The sequence below is a fragment of the Arvicanthis niloticus genome, chromosome 17, assembly GCF_011762505.2.
Source record: "Arvicanthis niloticus isolate mArvNil1 chromosome 17, mArvNil1.pat.X, whole genome shotgun sequence".
Classification (NCBI taxonomy): Eukaryota; Metazoa; Chordata; class Mammalia; order Rodentia; family Muridae; genus Arvicanthis; species Arvicanthis niloticus.
In genome coordinates, this window is record NC_047674.1 from 24,080,050 (window position 1) to 24,096,522 (window position 16,473).

Here is a 16,473-nt window from a genome sequence, read left to right on the forward strand (position 1 = left end):
TGCCTTCATCTGGAAAGCAGCTTTCAGATTTTCAAGTCAGAGAGAGAGAGAGAGAGAGAGAGAGAGAGAGAGAGAGAGAGAGAGAGAGACCTATTCTCATTTCTGGGCTTTCTTCTCCCCACCAGACCTCATCTGAATTTTTCATATCCACAGCCCACCCTCCCAGGCAAACACCCGCTACAATCCTGTCATTACCACATTCGAGAGTCTCCTTGATCTGTTTGTTCTATCTACACATGTTCTGAGCAATTGCTGAGTGTTGAACAACCCTCTGGGCACAGAGGATGCCCTGAGCTGGGAACCATATTAAACCAGTCTCTGTGTCTCTGTCTTTCTCTCTGTGTGTCTCACTGCTGCTGCTGCTGCTCTCTGGTGACATATTGTGAAGAGGGAGAGAAGAAAAACATCAAGAAGAAAAACAGGGGAGAAAAAAAATCCAATCATAGTGAAGTTTATGAAAACAATGATGGGGAAGGAAGTGACTTGAACTCAAAGAAGTTGTCCCAGAGGAAGTAAGGTTTGACTGTGACCTGAAGAATCAGAGGGCAGTCTCTCAGGAGCATTTGGGACAAAGGGAACTATATATATATATATATATATATATATATATATATATATATATATATATATATGAATGATTTGTAAACTGTCATAGGGCTAAGGGGGTGCTGTTGATGATGTTTTGTAGATTGCATTTCCGTATTTGGGATACATGGACACACACGGACACACACACACACACACACACACACACACGCAGGGGGAGTGTCTAGCATGGATACAGCTGTGTCAGTGTAGCTGCACAGTGTTCTGAGTTGCTCTAGCACTGGGTGCAGTTTATTTCACAGCCCTAGGGAGAATTACCTGTTTTTTGTTTGTTTGGTTGGTTTTTTTTCTTCACTGGGGCCAAACATGGAGCCTGAGGGGGAGGGCGTTGCATCAAAGGCAACAGAAACTACCACGAAAAAGTCTCTACAAACCTAACCTGAGCAGAAGAATCTAGAAAGGGACACCCAGGTGACAGACCATGGGACAGAACAGCCATCTGTTGCTGGCCTCGGGTCTGCCGCAGTTTCCCACTGATAAGGTCTCATGGGCTGAAGATATAGGTTCAAAACACCTGGCTCTCTGAGAGTACCTCATGCAGTCACCACAAGCAAGGGGTCAGTTTTCTGCATGTCCTTGCTTGTCATATGCCTAGGAATCCCACAGCCGGCTCATCCACTAAGCAGGGATAAGTTGGCTCTGGGGCACCTGGAAGGGAGGACCTGTTCTAGACCTCCACGTCCTGGCTCCGTTATCCCCATCACCTGCAGATTTGCACACTGTCGTTCCCCCTCCCCACGCCCCAGACGACGCGTCCTGTGTCTCAGGGACACACCGCTGGATTCTGCGTCGCCCACTCCTCTCCACTCCCCACGGGCTCATCCGGACGACCCACGTGCAGCTCGACCCCGGGTTGGCGCCGCACCTCGAGCCCGGCGCGTCTGGCCGGCGCTTTCTGGGGTCCCAAACCCCCCTTCTCCCGGCGAGAGGGCGGCATCCGGCGACCGCGGGTCGGGCAGGGGGGCGTCCTGAAGTCCCCCGCGGTGCAGAGACGCTGCGGCCCGCTGCCACACAAAGGCGGCGGCGGGAAGGCGGGGCGGGGCGGGCCGGGGGGCGGGGGAGGCAGGAAGGGGCGGGGGCGGCGGCGGCGGCGGCGGCGATAAAGCCCCCGCGCCGCCCGGCCAGCTAGTGCAGTGGTTGCACGGGAGCGCGGGCTGCACGCGTCACCGCCGCCTGTCCCCCCCACCGCCGCGTCGCGCCGACCTCCCTCCCGGCCCCGGCCGCCACCTGGGGATCCAAGCTAGGACGGGTGAGTACCAGCGGCGGGGTCCTCGCCGCTCGGAGTGGGAGCCGGGGACTGTCCCCGGGGCAGCACCGCGATCGGGTGCTGGGGCGGGAACTTTCTCGAGCCGCCCCGGCCCCCGCTGCGAGCGCGCCTGGCTCCCGCGTCCCTGTCCCCGAGGGCTCCGGAGTCCAGGTGTGCCCGAGGCTGGCGGAACGCTCGCCCAACTCGGCGTGGCTATGGTGGGTCCACCAGGGCTGCAAACCGTGACCCTGAACCCGAGGCGTCTGGGCACTCACGGGTAGCACCGACCCCATACTTTGCTTGTGCGCGAGTCCCTGTCCCGGGCGACCGGCTCTCACTTGTAACCTTTGCCTGAGCCAGTGCCGAGTTGGGCAGCGGTTTGGGGAAGGGCTTCAGTTCACACTGGCCTTTGCAACAGGCTTATCCCTGGGATGCAGTAGCAGCTCGGTGCTATTTTCTATTTATTTTCATCATCTGTAGACCAGGGAATTGTGAGGCCGCTGAGTGACTCCAGGTAAGGTGAAAGTACTCAGAAACCCTAGGCGGAATTAGGTATTTAATTTGCCCCCATGATGAGCAGAGAGAGAAAGCTGCTCTTACGTAAGGCAGCACTCCACCTTCAGGTATTAGGGAAGGTGCTGTTGAGGATTTTTAGTGTTTTAATGAACAAAACAGAATCTCCGCGTGTCTCTCTGGAGAAATCTCCAAACGCGGCTGGATCTTGCTTTGACTACTTTGCTGAGAACGTTCTTATATTTAGCATGAACATAAAAAGGTGTTGGAAGGTTTAACTTTTCTCTTTCAAGCCAGGAGGCAGTTTACTTTTCTGAACTGTTCCAGAGCAATTGATTTGATCATTTTGTACTTTGGAGATTTTTGTATCAGAAGGGGAATACAGATAATGGGAGAGATGTCAGCGCTACTGATTTGTGTATCTGAAGCACACTTAAAGAACTGAAGGTGCTTTCAACACTTTCTGTGGCTCTAAAACAATAATTATACCCTGTTGGCAACATTTAAGCAAAAAAAAAAAAAAGAAGAAGAAGAAGAAGAAGAAAAAGAAAGAAAGAGAGATCTCAAGAGCTACTGCCACCGATAATGGCTCATCAACTACAGTTTTAGCTGTTTTTCAGAGTAGTGTTTGCAAATTTTGTTCAGCTAAAAGTGACTCCTGAAGGTCATGAGACGATGTCATCGTCCCTCTTTTTTCTTCTTTGAAAGAATCTATGCAGAAATCTTCTCCCATGAACTTGACAAATTAGCACAGTAAGACAGAAATTGCTGAATCTCCAAAGGATGCTAATTTTCAGCCACACACATAGGTGAATTGACAGTGGTTAGAGATGGATTCAGATGGAAGAGTTAGAAAGCTCCTGGTCCCCTCCATGTTGCTGCCTTCCTCTAGCCAGTTCTTCTCCGACATGGTTAAGAACTTTGGCCTTCTTTCCCCTCTTGTGGTTGTGATGCTGCAGACTTTCAATTCCGTGGCCACGTCAGGTGCAGTGGTTACACGTACACATACTCAGTCCTCTCAACATGTTCAAGACTCGCCCTCACCTGGGGGTGCCACGCTTCTGATGTCAGAAACTCTGGCATCTGCTGGATGTAATGATATATATGCTCAAAATCCCAGCACATGGAAGGCTGGAGCAGGAGGATTGCTGTGATCCTGATCTACATCCAGGACTACATAGGCACTCATGCGCGCACGCACGCGCGCACACACACACACACACACACACACACACACACGCGCACACACACACACACACACACACACACACACACACACACACCATTATCTTTAAACTCTAGGCTCCTCCCCCTCCCCCAGGCTGCAAACTGGCTCTCCCATTGTTGTCTTCAACACAAAGGGTTTTTCTTGTGCCTTCCATTGCTTCAGGTTCTACAGGTGACCTAATGACTCATGCTCCTGAGAAAATAAAGGCCACCAGACTTATTCCATGTGTCACCTCTGGGCCACCCTGTAAGCATTTCCATATTTACCTACTCACCTGCTCTGTCTCCCCAGACCTGTATGTGCCTTCAATTTGGTGGGTGGGGGGACACTTTTCACCATTACTAAATATAGCAACTTCAGTCTTCCTGGGATTATCATTCTTATGGGGGGAAAACAGACAAAAAACCACATCTATGGTAAATACTGTGGTGTAAAAAAGCCAGGAAAGTAATCAAACTGAACTGGGAATTTGTAGATAAAAGAGGAGGCTCCTGGTGTCAGTGACTAATGTCCCCAGCTGTATCTTGAATCCCAGCCCTCCCTCTGCTCAGGAATCTTACCCCTCTCTTACGTTCTGTGCATTCTCTCAGCTGGAACCCCGTCTGTTTCAGCTGTAATTCTGCATTGCTCTAACATCCTTTAACCTGGCATTTTTACCTTATCCCTGGTGATCGTCAGACCGCTCCATGCTTCTTAAATTAGTTCCCACTTCCCCAGTTTCTTTCCCCCTCAGCCCCTGCCAGTCTCTCCAGAACAGAAAAACCTACAGTCTCCTGCATGATCCGTCTTCTGGGTGCTGAGCTGGCCTCTGCCATCTCCTGGGTGCTAAGTTGGCCTCTGTCATCTCCTAGGTGCTCAGCTGGCCTCTGCCATCTCCTAGGTGCTCAGCTGGCCTCTGCCATCTCCTAGGTGCTCAGCTGGCCTCTGCCATCTCCTAGGTGTGCTGAGCTGGCCTCTGCCATCTCCTGGGTGCCCAGCTGGCCTGTTCCATTTGACTCCAGGCGTTCTTTCCCATGCCTATATATCTCTCTTCGCTTCTGGCTTTCCTTCCCAATGCTCTGCATCTCCCTAGCTAGGCTATCTGTAGAGTCTTTCCCAGATTTCATTTATCACCAGTATGAAATGAGTCCCAGGTTGCCATCTGAGCCAGGAGCATTCTTCTATATTTCAACTGGTTACCAGCCTGGAGGTCTGAGACTGACTTTCTGTGTTTGCTTGTTCTATGCAGGTGTACATGTATGTGTTTGCATGCATGTGGAGGCCAGAGAACAACCTCAAGTGTCAGTCCTCAGACACTGTCCTTCTGGTTTGTTTTGTTTTGTTTGTTGAGATAAGGTTTCTCACTAGCTTGGAGCTCCACAAGCAGAGTAGACCGCTCAGTGAGCCTGAGGGACCCTCTCATCCCTGCCCCCCACCTTCAGCCCTGCAATTACAAGCACACACCATCATGCTCTTGTGTTGTTGTTTTTTTTAATGTTGGTCTGGAGATTGAACTCACATACTCATACCTATACCTAGGTGGCAAGCACTTTATCATCTAAGCCACTGGTTTTCAGCCTTCCTAATGCTGTGACCCTTTAATACAGTTCTTCATGTTGTGGTGACCCCCAACCTAAAATTATTTGTGTTGCTACTTCATAACTGCAATTTTGCTACCGCTATGAATCACAATGAAGATATCTGATATGCAGGATATCTGATAGGTGACCCCATGTGTGGGCTGTTTGACCACACCCCACCCTTGAGAAGTTCAGAGCCTCCGATCTAAACTATCTCATCAGCCCCCGACTTTTTATGTCCACTCCATATGTACCTCATTAGCCAAAATTTATCCTTTTTTTTTTTTTTTAAATGGCTATGTAGTTAGTTCCTCAAGGCATGTAGGTAGAAGCCTCCAGAAATGCCTAATTTCTGCAGTTCCTGCTCCAGGAAGTCACGGTCCGCTTGCTTCTCTGTGCTGTGAGATCCCATAATCTTCCAAATCTATTTGCTTGCCTCTGTTTTGTTTTAGTGTGTAGAAATGACAAAATGGTGGGCAATGCATCACTTTCAGCCAGCAGACCCGTATTAGCCTGAGTAAGTGAAATGAGCAGAAAATGAACTGATACTTACAGATCTAGAGGTACCTTGAATATGTTGCTTCTCATAAAAGGCAGAAGATGTGGAACATCACGAGGCTTACATTCAATATGGAACCCCTCTGCAGATACTGAGCTTCTAGCACGTGTCGTGATAGAATTCTGGTCCCTGTAGACCTGTGGCCTCCACACTTACATCAGCTCTGTGGCTTTGGAGTTAGTAATGAGGCTGGGACAGCTATTGGCAATCTGGGAGTCTCAGAGGCTTACTATAAGTTTCCTGCATCAAGTTTTGCATCCTGTCTGTCTTCCATGTTGTTACCGGCTCGGATCACTTATATCCTCTGTCTGTCACCCTGCATTCCTCTTGACACAATCCAGTATCTCCCTCTAGATTCAGAGCTGGACGCCACTCTTGAATAGCATTGTTGTGTCAGGAGATCCCAGAGGTTGGAACATGAGTGCTTAGTGGTCTTCATACAGGGTTGTCCCAGAGCGTCTTAGAATGCTCTCACTGTGGCTCATACAGAATTCTGGTGTCACCTTCTCTGTGTCCACACTGCAGCCTCTGCTGTTTCCACATATGTCACTCCTTTGGGTTTGGTTAACTCACGCCTCAGGCAGGACTGAGGAGACTGTGAATATGGAGGCACCATCCCAGAGATACGCAGTTCCCAAGGTCACACAGGTCTTTCACTCTCCAAGCCAGAGCCTGTGTCCATGGTGTTCAGGGAACTTTCCAGAATATTCCGGGAGCTCACTAGGCTGGTGGTCATCTGGTTACTTGATCATGTCTTACCCTTCCTGCCTCCATGTCCTCGTCTAGAATTTTGTTTCTTCTACACTGGCTTTCATGGTGTCCACAGACCAGGGCACTGCACTGTGTCTTCCTGCCCTGCTCTGCTGTACCTTTGCCTTTTATTCCCTTCTTCCCTTCTCACTGTCTGGCTAATTTCACCTTTTCTAGTTACCTCCTGTTCCAAAAGCCATTCCTGGTAATCACTGTTTCTAGCCCTTGGTGACACACACACACACACACACACACACACACACACACACAGAGTGCATACACAGCTCCATGGTGCCAGCTGTTGCCTTGCAGGCCAACGCTTTACCTACTCCCATTTTTAATTGTATTTGCATCAGTAAGTGTGCAACCTAATGGCATTCAATAGATGTGTGAATGAAACCATCATCATGTTTTAAGAAGTCGGCTTCCTATCCTGTATACACCGTATGCTATCCACTGAATACAGTGGCTGTATTCCAGGCTGAAAGGGGAAAGCTTTATGGGACCTCAACTTCTGGCTGTGATCCTTCTCCTTTCAACATACATTTTTATGCTTTCCTGTGTGGATATGTGTGGACACGTGCTTGTGTGTGCGATGGACAGAGGACAACCTCAGATGTTTGTTTGGTGGTAGCCCCCTTATTCTTTTGAGAGTCTCTCATTGACCTGAAGTTCATCAATCAGGCAAAGGCTGCCTGGCCAGAGAGCCCTAGGGATCCTGTTGTCTCCACCTCCCTAACTGAGACTACAGGTGTATTCCACCATGCCTGACAGTTTTTATTATTTTAAAACAAAACAACAACAACAAAAATGTTCTCTGGTGGATTGAACTTGGGTCCTTGAACTTGCTGATCAAGCCTTTCTGTCTTCATGTTTTAAAGTGTCCTGAGCAACCATGTGTTTTGAGGGAGAGCATTAGGGAACACGGGCAGTACAGAAGTCCTGCTCTGCCTGTGTCCACTTGGATTACCCTCCAGACCCTTCTCGGCTCACTACTGTCTTCCTTGAGATCCACTGGCCGGGCTACACGCTGCCTTCCATGGTTTGTCTAAGGAAGGAGGATGCATCCTGGTTTACTAACCCCTAGCCTTGCTGATGATGGTGTACACCTTCTTGGTGACATTATTTTTCTTTTCTTCTTTTGTATTTCTGCTTATTTCATCATGGTGCTGGCTCTCTTCAGCCAAATTTGGTGAAAAGGACCCTGGGCTGCAAAGGGGCTGCGTTGTGCTGCTGACAGTCTAGCCATGTAGAACTCAGTTTCCTTCTGTATACAGTGGCTCTTCACTGAAATAAATGACATTCACGGTGTCTTATTAAGTGTCTTATAGATTTTTTAAAATCTATAACTTCTTGGCTTTCCTTTCGAGTCTAGCTTTCTCATAACTATCAAGTGACTTTTTGATCCTGCATGCGTTACTCTGTGCTTACAGAGCACAGGGTTCCTGTCCATCTCTTTCTTTTCTAATCCTTTGAGGTCGTTGAGCATTAGAACTTAGAAATAGCACTGTGGGCCAAGGGGAAGATTTAGTTGATGTTTCTACTTGGAGGCAGTTATGAAATTGTTAAATGAATTAGGGCCGCTGTGCTTGGATCTTTTTTGTGAGCCAGTTCCCCATATATAAATGTTCCCAGTCCTCTCCTCCAAACCATCTTTCTTCAGGAATAGATTGCATGCCTGGGGTGGAAATCAATGTTGGTTAAAAAAAAAATACCCTTGGGTACTAAAGGGAGTCAAGCACAGTAAATGCATCTTAAGGTTATTTCTTATCTGTAAGTTCCCAATTTGTCTTAAGGACGCCGAAGCTCAGGACTATTTTATTATTCTTTAGAGAAGCGCCATCTTCTACCGAATAGGGTGGGTCTTTTATGTAGCCCACAAATCTCTGCTTTATTTTACTGTTTGATTTCTAGATCAGGATTTAAACCCAGGCTGGAGGAGTCAATACCTATTTGCCAGGATCGGGCACCAGCAAGACTGAGCAACTTCCTCTTTTGTAATCTTGTTGATGTACTTTGACAAACATGTCCTCCATTTCATCTTTGAATCTCTCTCTCTCTCTCTCAAGGTTGGGTGGGCACCCTAGTTCATGACTGGAAGAGGAACACCCAGACCTCTCTTACTGTTTGACCTTAGACTTTATCTTTACTTCAGAAGATAAATGATGGAGAATGGGAATCCACTGTGCTATTCTGTTCTTATCAGCAGATTCTGAGAAGGAAGAAAATGTGGACAAAGTTGTAACATTAAAACACACACACACACATACACACACTCATACACACACACAATGCGAAAGCTGCAGGCATATCTTGCTATGGCTGTAAAGCTTGGTAGAATCACTTGGTCTTTATACCTTTGCCTCTCTGCTCACTGACAGCACCGAATGAGGATTTGGGTTAAGGGATTTCTCTTGAGAGCATACCAAAAGTAGCATCAGGACCCTGCCACCCTTCTGCCCATCCCCCTCTAAAATTCCAACAAACATAGCTATAGAAAAAGTCCTGGAAATGGGTATGGCTAGCAAGAGAGTTTATATCAAACACAACATACACTTGCATTGAGTAAGGTGCAGCTGGGAATGTGGCTCTAAGGTCAAATGTCTGTCCAGCCTCTGGAGCCCTAGTAAACATGGAACAACAGAGTTAACCGCCTATAAGGTGACTACAAAGGGGAGTTGTTACATCTTCCTTCCAGGGAGACCCTGTAGGGATAATGGAGATGTTTCCTGGTAAAAGGTGTTCTTTGTTTGTTTGTTTGTTTTTTTTCTTTATATTCCGAATATGGATCTACCTGAGAAGTTCTTTCAGTTGAGGTTTTGATCTCTGTTCAGATCATACCAATAGCTGTTAACACCCACATTACCTTTCTCTTACAGTGCAAAACCCTAATCAAAACAACTCCAGCAGAAAGATGTTCCGTAGGGGCTCTGCCTATCCTAACCCTCAGATCTGACTCTGGAATTGAAACAAGAGACTCAGGGCCTAGAGGTTCACCCTTTGTCTCTGCTTTTTTCCCTCTTCCTCATATGACTACAACTAGCCCCAGGTTTATCTCCTCAGAATCCCATCATGAAGAGGAAAGGAGCTTTCCTGCAGTTCTAGTTGAGGGGCGGGGTGGGGCAGGGTGGGGGATGCTGGGAGGAAATCTGATTGGCTCAGTTCTGTCAGGCGTTCAGTGCTATGGGATCAGGCTGGGGTAAGGTGTGCTATGCAGGTAAGTTGTCTTCAGTTGGCCGAGCCTCTGTGCACTCCTGGACTATGCTGCCTACCTCTGGGATAGATGCTAATATGTCTTCCACTTACACGGTTATGAGGGAAGAATGGAAAAGCTCATGTGTGTCCGTGGTCATAGAACTTGTGTCTGTCCATGACAGAGGGAGGTCTGTAAGTCTGTGAACGTGAACTCGTAGCATGGATCACAAAGACTTACACCGCTTCTCGGCAGTGTTTATGTCCTCTTGAAAAGAAAACCTTCCAAATTGCACCCTTCCTTTCAAGCTCCTGCCTTTTCCACAGGGCATGATCTCCCAGGCCCATGAGGGAGGAAGAGGCCAACACTTTTATGTTGTTTGAAGTGGTGTGTCGGTGTCATTTGGCCTCCCAGATTCTTCCTTAGGCATGTGCCCCAACCCCATCCCCCTCCGAGACTGGAGTCTAAAATTAGTGCTGACCTTTGGGTAGAGAATCTAGAATGTATTTACACACAGTCGTAAGGGCCAATTTAGCCTGGGCTGGATGAAAATGCTGCAGGACCAAAGAATGAGTGTAACATCATTTTTTTTTTAATTCAATTGATTGGGGTAACTTTATACTTTAGTCACAACTTGTCACTCGGACATAGCAGAGATACCTTACTTACCCACTTGCTCCCTTCTTCCTCTTCAAGATTTAGAGTCTGGTAGCCTTGTCTGAATCTCCATCCCATTGGCTGCAAGCAGGAGAACACAGCTAAGTTTTCTAAGCTTTCCTAAGCCCTAGCTGTGTCTGTGGGTTGAGCATGAGGTGGGTGCTATACACAGTGGTAGGAATGGAGTCTAACAAGACACGGTCATAGTTTTGAATTGTGTTTGCCACAGAGCTATAGAGGAGTGTTTGACTTCCCCAGGATTCCTATTCTGTGTGTCTCTGACCTGATGTGTCACTTGCTCTGTGTATTTGGCACCTTTCTCTCTAGTCTTTTTCCATCCTGTGATGCTCAGTGAGCAACATTCCCTCTGATCAGCCTCGAGTCAACAGAAGGATCTCCCTCTATTTCTCTCCATTTTATTGAGGCGGGTCTGCCACTGAACCTGATTGTGGCTTATCTAGCTGGCTAGCTTGCCCCAGGGATACTCTGTGTGCATCCTGAGTGTGTGCTGAGGTTACACATGGACCACCTCTCCCAGGGCTTTTAAGAGGGTTCTAGGAATCTGAACTCTTCTCCTCACGATTCTGTAGCCGACAGTTGACCCAGGATCGTCTCCCTAACTCAGAAATGACCATTTTAAAGATGTGGTGAATGCATTTAGAACACATGGTCATTTAATTATGTTTGGATTCCCTAAATATACAAGAGTGCTAAGAATGTTTGACTCGCAGGTATTCCCAGATCAGACATGCATTTTCTGCTGTAATTGATAGGGTTGTCTTGGGGGTTTTCTGGCACTCAGCCATTTGAGACTTACTACAACTCTCTGAGTATGTTGCCTGCATCTGAGTTGTTGCTCTGATGATGGCTTGGAAGATGTCATGGAGGTTTGGTGTGGTGGCTAACTTAATTATAAAAAGAGTTTCCTTTCAAAAGACATGAATTTTTTTTTTTTTCTGAAATTAATTTGCTACGAGATTCACATCACCTACTGCCAAATCTGTGTTAGTTTCTTAATACAACATACTGGTTAAGATAACTAGAAGACTGGCCAAAGATGCTCAAATGTTCATAATTAAACCTATTCCTGTGCAGCAAAGAGGTAAATTATGAATATCAAGGCGCTGATCATACAAATGTGAATTAATTCAACATATTGAAGGGCTGAAAACACAGTTGTTCCTACAGGTTTGCGTCGCCTATTTGACTAAAAATTTTTTTTTCTGCAAGGTAAGTACACCTTTTGTAGGTGTGCTGGTTAAGTTATGATTTCATGACCCGCCTTCCTTGTTCTGGGTGTGTGTGCGTCTTATCTATCTTGTGAGAACCAACAAGCCTATCGTGGCCTTCTGAGTTCCTTTGTGCTGTGCCTGGCATAGAGGAGCTGAAAAAGAAGCTTCAAGCAGAAGAAGAAAGTGAAAACTTACCGGTGATCAGTATGTCAAGTGCTGCTAGGCACGTTTTAAACTTGACTTGATGAGCCTTGGTGACTCTTAACAGTAAGGTGGGAGTGGGTCAAAGTCTATAGTGAGAAACCAGGAGTCTTAGATGGACAGAGCAGCCTGCTCAGATGCTCAAGAGCATCCCTTGTGGAAGGGATGCTTTATTCTGCATCACTGTTTTTAGCAACAAGGTCAGACTACTGGGATAACAGGTCAGGACATTGCTGGGCAGGGAGACCCGTTGGAAGTCAGATGAACTTGGGTTTAAATCCCAGCTCTACATGTCATTGCTGTGCAGCAGCCCATGTCAAGTATTCATTTCTCTGTTTCCCCAGGTGGAAAGTACACACACAGTCAGGGCTTTTCCCTTTTCGTTGGGAGGGATCATGTCTGTCCCATTTCATACTGAAAGAACTAGAAAATGCAGGGACTTAAATCCATGTTACTGTTACCTGTTACTTTCCACATGTCAAGTCTGGGTACAATTTTACAATAGACTGCCCTGCCTGCTTCCTATCCATGACTGGACCCTTTGACTTGCAGGCTGTTCTCATCCATTCCCTAAAAATATATGGCCAACTTAGGCCCCCTACCCCACCGGTCTGTATTTACTCCCATCATCCTACAGAGGAATCTGTCAGAAGTAGAAGAGATTCTACAAGTTGGCTCTTGATGTATGTGCCCCTCCCATAACACCCAGAAATTGAATGACAGTCCTTAATTGAATGACTTAAATTCAATTTAAGGGCTGGGTTTTGAGCACCTACTCTGTAATAGATACTTCGGGCACCCAGGTTATATGGACAGGACAGGCCTCGACCTTGGAGGTTCTCATCCACTTATGTTGAAACATGTCTGTGGTCAAGTTAACCGAGGACAGTGGCATATCACAGTGACAGAAGGGAAGCAACCACAGAGTACTCTAGAGGGTACGAAAGCAACGGTGAAGGGGCTGGAAAGATGGCTTGATCAGTAAAGTGCTTGCTGCACAAGTGGAAGGACCGGAGTTTGGATTCCCAGTGTCCATGTAAAATCTGCAATGTGTATCTCTATCATTGCAGAATTCGAGAGGCAGATAGGCCGATCCCTGAGGCTAGCTGACTACTTGTTCTAGTGGACATGGTTAAGGTTGAGGTTCAATAAGAGACTCTATACCAAAAAATAAGACAGCAAGCAATAGAAGAGGATATCTAACATTGATCTTTGTCCTCTATACTTGGACACACGGGCGAGCACAGATGCACACACATTCATGTTCACCACACAAAAATACACATGAATACATACAGATGCATGCGCTCAGAAGACAGTGAGGGTTCCATGGCGTTGGTTTGCCTTTTATCATCATGTACTGTGCTGATCAGTATTCCCTCACCAGAGCAGAGCTGATCCTACGTCCCTCATCTTGCCCTTAGTCCTTACCTGGGTCAGTCATAAGTTGGCAAAATGAATGGTGCTAATGAGATATTTGGCAGGTCAGACTGGGCAGTGGTCAGTATGGATTGAATTGTTGAGACACCTACACTGAAATCTCTCCCTTCTCTGTCTCTTATAAAAGGAGTCTAATGAAGTAGTCTGGGATCTAGAGAAGCAGAAAAGCCACTGATGTCCCTGGAACCATGGGCTGGGAAGACCTCTCTGTGTCTGTCAAGTAGTCTGGAGGAGATTGTGGTTGAGGGTGTTTCTATAGATGAGGAACCCAGACTCCCCCCTGAAAAATACAGGGAAGTGACAGGATTTCCTCTGTGGCATGAGGAAAGTGATAACCAGTTCTTAGGCAGCCAGCTAGCTGGGAAGCTTCCTGGTGCTCATGAGAAACCCTTCAAGCATAGAAGTGACTTAAATGTCACCAGGATGTCTGTGAGGTAAGTCTGTGCATAGCTGATGAATGCGGGTGTCTAGATGCCCTGTGGGAAATACTGGTCTTTATTTCTTTTACTTGTAGGCTCGAAAAATTCCATGTGCCATAAACTTTGTAGAGTTGTTTTGTATTGATTTGTTTCTGCCAGGAATTGTTTGGCTCTCTGTGGCTGACTACAGGTAGACAACTCCTTTACAGAGGAGACATTAGTTTGCACACAAAAAGATAAATGTTTTAGTGGACGACGTTGGAAAGTGTCAGGCATTGTTCATAGGAAGCTGGTACTTTTATTTGGTACACACGGTTACTAGAACAGGCACATGCAGAACTGTGCGCGTACACACATCTCCGGGCAAGGTGTACAGGCAGCAGCAGATCATGCCTAGGCATTGCCACCATAAGTCATCCACATGCGATACAATGGAAACTTCCTCTGTGGAAGAGGCTTGAAGCTTAGAGACTGCCTGGATGGGATGTGAAGAACTTTTCCAAGATTGTCCTGCAGGGGAAAGGGGCTGCTATTGAATGTAGTCCGTCTCTATGTGGTGTTCAACAGTAAGTCCATTATTCAGTATTCACGGAGAGAGACAGAGAGAGAGAGAGAGAGAGAGAGAGAGAGAGAGAGAGAGAGAGAGAGAGAGCGAGAGCGAGCGCTGGGTGAAGCTCATGAGCAACTGGTTGAGAATAAATGAGAGACACATTAGCCTGGCATCCTGCCTGGCATCTCATACTTGAAGAATTGTTGAAGGTTACACGATGAAAAGGGGGTATTTTTTTTAAAGGAGGCAGAGACATGCTAAAGCCACAGGACCACAATTGTCAACTAATTGAATGTTGATAGTTATGGTCATGTCCATTGTGATGACAGATAATGCCCAAATACATAGCATGGTTCAAATACCTTAGGAGGTCATTCTCCACATGCCTGGATCCCAGAGTGGATATGGCTGTGTGAACTCAGCTTTCTAATACTTCATGGCTCCACTTAACCATAGCTCATCAGCCATTATGCCGATCAGTTCTGAGATGGTGGCAGTAGGCAGATGATGGAGCATTGCATGATGGGTCAGACCAGGGAACAGCATATATCATCTTTCCTATTTGGCTAAGTATTCAGTCTTAAGTTTTCAGAGGCCAAGAAATGTCATCCAGCTCTGGGACTATGATGATGGGGAAATCACTTGGTATCCTAGTTAGAGTTTATTACTGCTATGATAAAATCCCATGACCAAAGCAATTTATAGGGACGGGGTTTATTTCAGCTTACATTTCCAGGTAACAGGCCATACACTGAGCGAAGTCAGGGCAGGAACCTAGAGGCAGGAACTGATGCTGAGGCCATGGAAGAGTGTTGCTTACTGGCTTGCTCCTCACGGCTTGCTCAGCCTGTTTTCCTATAGAACCCAGGACTACCACTAGCCCAAAGGTTGTCCCACCAACAATGTGCTGCACCCTCCCCATCAACCACTTAAAAAATGTTCTACAGCCTAGCCTACAGGCCAGTGTTATGGAAGCATTTCTCAATTGGGATCCCCTCCTCTCTGATGCCTCTACCCTGTGTCAAGTGGGATCCCCTCCTCTCTGATGCCTCTACCCTGTGTCAAGTTGACAAATTATCCAGCACAGCTGAGGCCCTGCCTACTCTGTCAGAAGAAAAGACTACTAAAAGTCACTTTTTAGCAGCAACACAGTCAGTCATTAGCCCTAGGGGTCATGGATATTTTTGCCTCTGGGGAGAAAATTGTACTGTTGTTCCCTCAGAGGCCTCTTATAGATCCAAGTCAACATGTCAGGGCCAGTGCCTATGACGTGTCTCTTGGTAAGAAGATGAAGTGCCTGGGAACAGAGTTGGGGGGGAACAGAAATGATGGCAGGTATTGGAAGCCACGGAGAGAACAAAATAAATTGCTTCATGGAAGATGGGGGTGGAGGGAAAGTGCTATTTCCAGCTCAGAATACATGTGATTTCATGTCTTAGTCATAAAAGTTTGTTTAGTCTGGTGGACCCACATTTGTGAAGGCAGCGAGGATCTTTTCACTGGGAAAAGAGGAAACCGAGTTAGGTTATCTGAGAAATGTGTGATACTAATACACACTTGGGAGTTGGAAATCTGCTAATGGAAGAGTACATCTTCTGGAAGAAAGACCCCTTTTTTAAACAGTGTGGAGAAGGGTGTTTGGTGTACTGGAAAAATCAGCTCTGCATCTGGGATATCTAGGAGAGAAATTGGAGATAAAGCTTAGGAGCCATATCTTCACCAACCACAAGCACGGTTTCTGTCTGAGGACATAGAAAGAACCAGAGGGATTAGATGGGTAAAGGCCAGTTTCCATCTCTGGATGAAGCACTTGAAACGCCAGCCTTGAGGGAGACACACCTGACATGTGCCCGTGCATCTATCTGTCTGGCTGTGTGACCTGATCAAGATATAGATCATCTGCACATCTCATGTGTGACATGACATGTCTGCAAGGCTGTGTACCCAGTAGGGACTTTATAAGTCTCTAGTGAAACCACTTGCCTTTGTCACTGTTGAGGAATATCGTCTCTCTTTATAACATGCACCTTGACAAGAAACTCAGCCAGTCTGCTCACCCTACCCATTCTGTGGTGCACTGTCTATTCCAGGTTAGATAAAGGGAGAAAGTAATCTTTAAGTTCTTGGGGGCGGTTTTTGTTGTTGTTGTTGGTAAATTTAGAATTCCTTGCTTTTCTGCAGTAGATCTGGCAGAGAGAAGCAGCCAATCCTACAAGGAAAAGCTCTCAGATTTATGTCACCCTCCCACCAGAGCAGTTCTCCAAGGTACAGAGTGGAGGAAGCAGGTTAGCACTCACTCTAGAGCAGGGAAACTGAGTCA

The 16,473-nt window shown here is 46.8% G+C and overlaps 1 protein-coding gene and 1 long non-coding RNA gene across 3 annotated transcripts in view; one reads left to right on the plus strand and one right to left on the minus strand.

The window, feature by feature from the left end:
- The first annotated feature begins 1,693 nt into the window (after positions 1-1,693).
- Serpine2 (serpin family E member 2) overlaps positions 1,694-16,473 on the plus strand; it is a 62,562-nt gene continuing 47,782 nt past the window's right edge. The window contains exon 1 of the mRNA XM_034521758.2: positions 1,694-1,855. The gene's annotated coding sequence lies outside the window, so the exon portion shown is untranslated. The remainder of the gene's footprint in view (positions 1,856-16,473) is intronic.
- Positions 2,036-5,824, minus strand: LOC143434829 (uncharacterized). 2 transcript variants are annotated; one of them, XR_013104628.1, is made up of 3 exons: positions 5,706-5,824; positions 3,868-3,972; positions 2,036-3,451 (listed from the first exon to the last, which is right to left on the minus strand). It is a non-coding gene; the product is annotated as an uncharacterized LOC143434829 (long non-coding RNA). The 2 variants fall into 2 exon arrangements; XR_013104627.1 differs by having other exon boundaries at positions 2,037-3,448.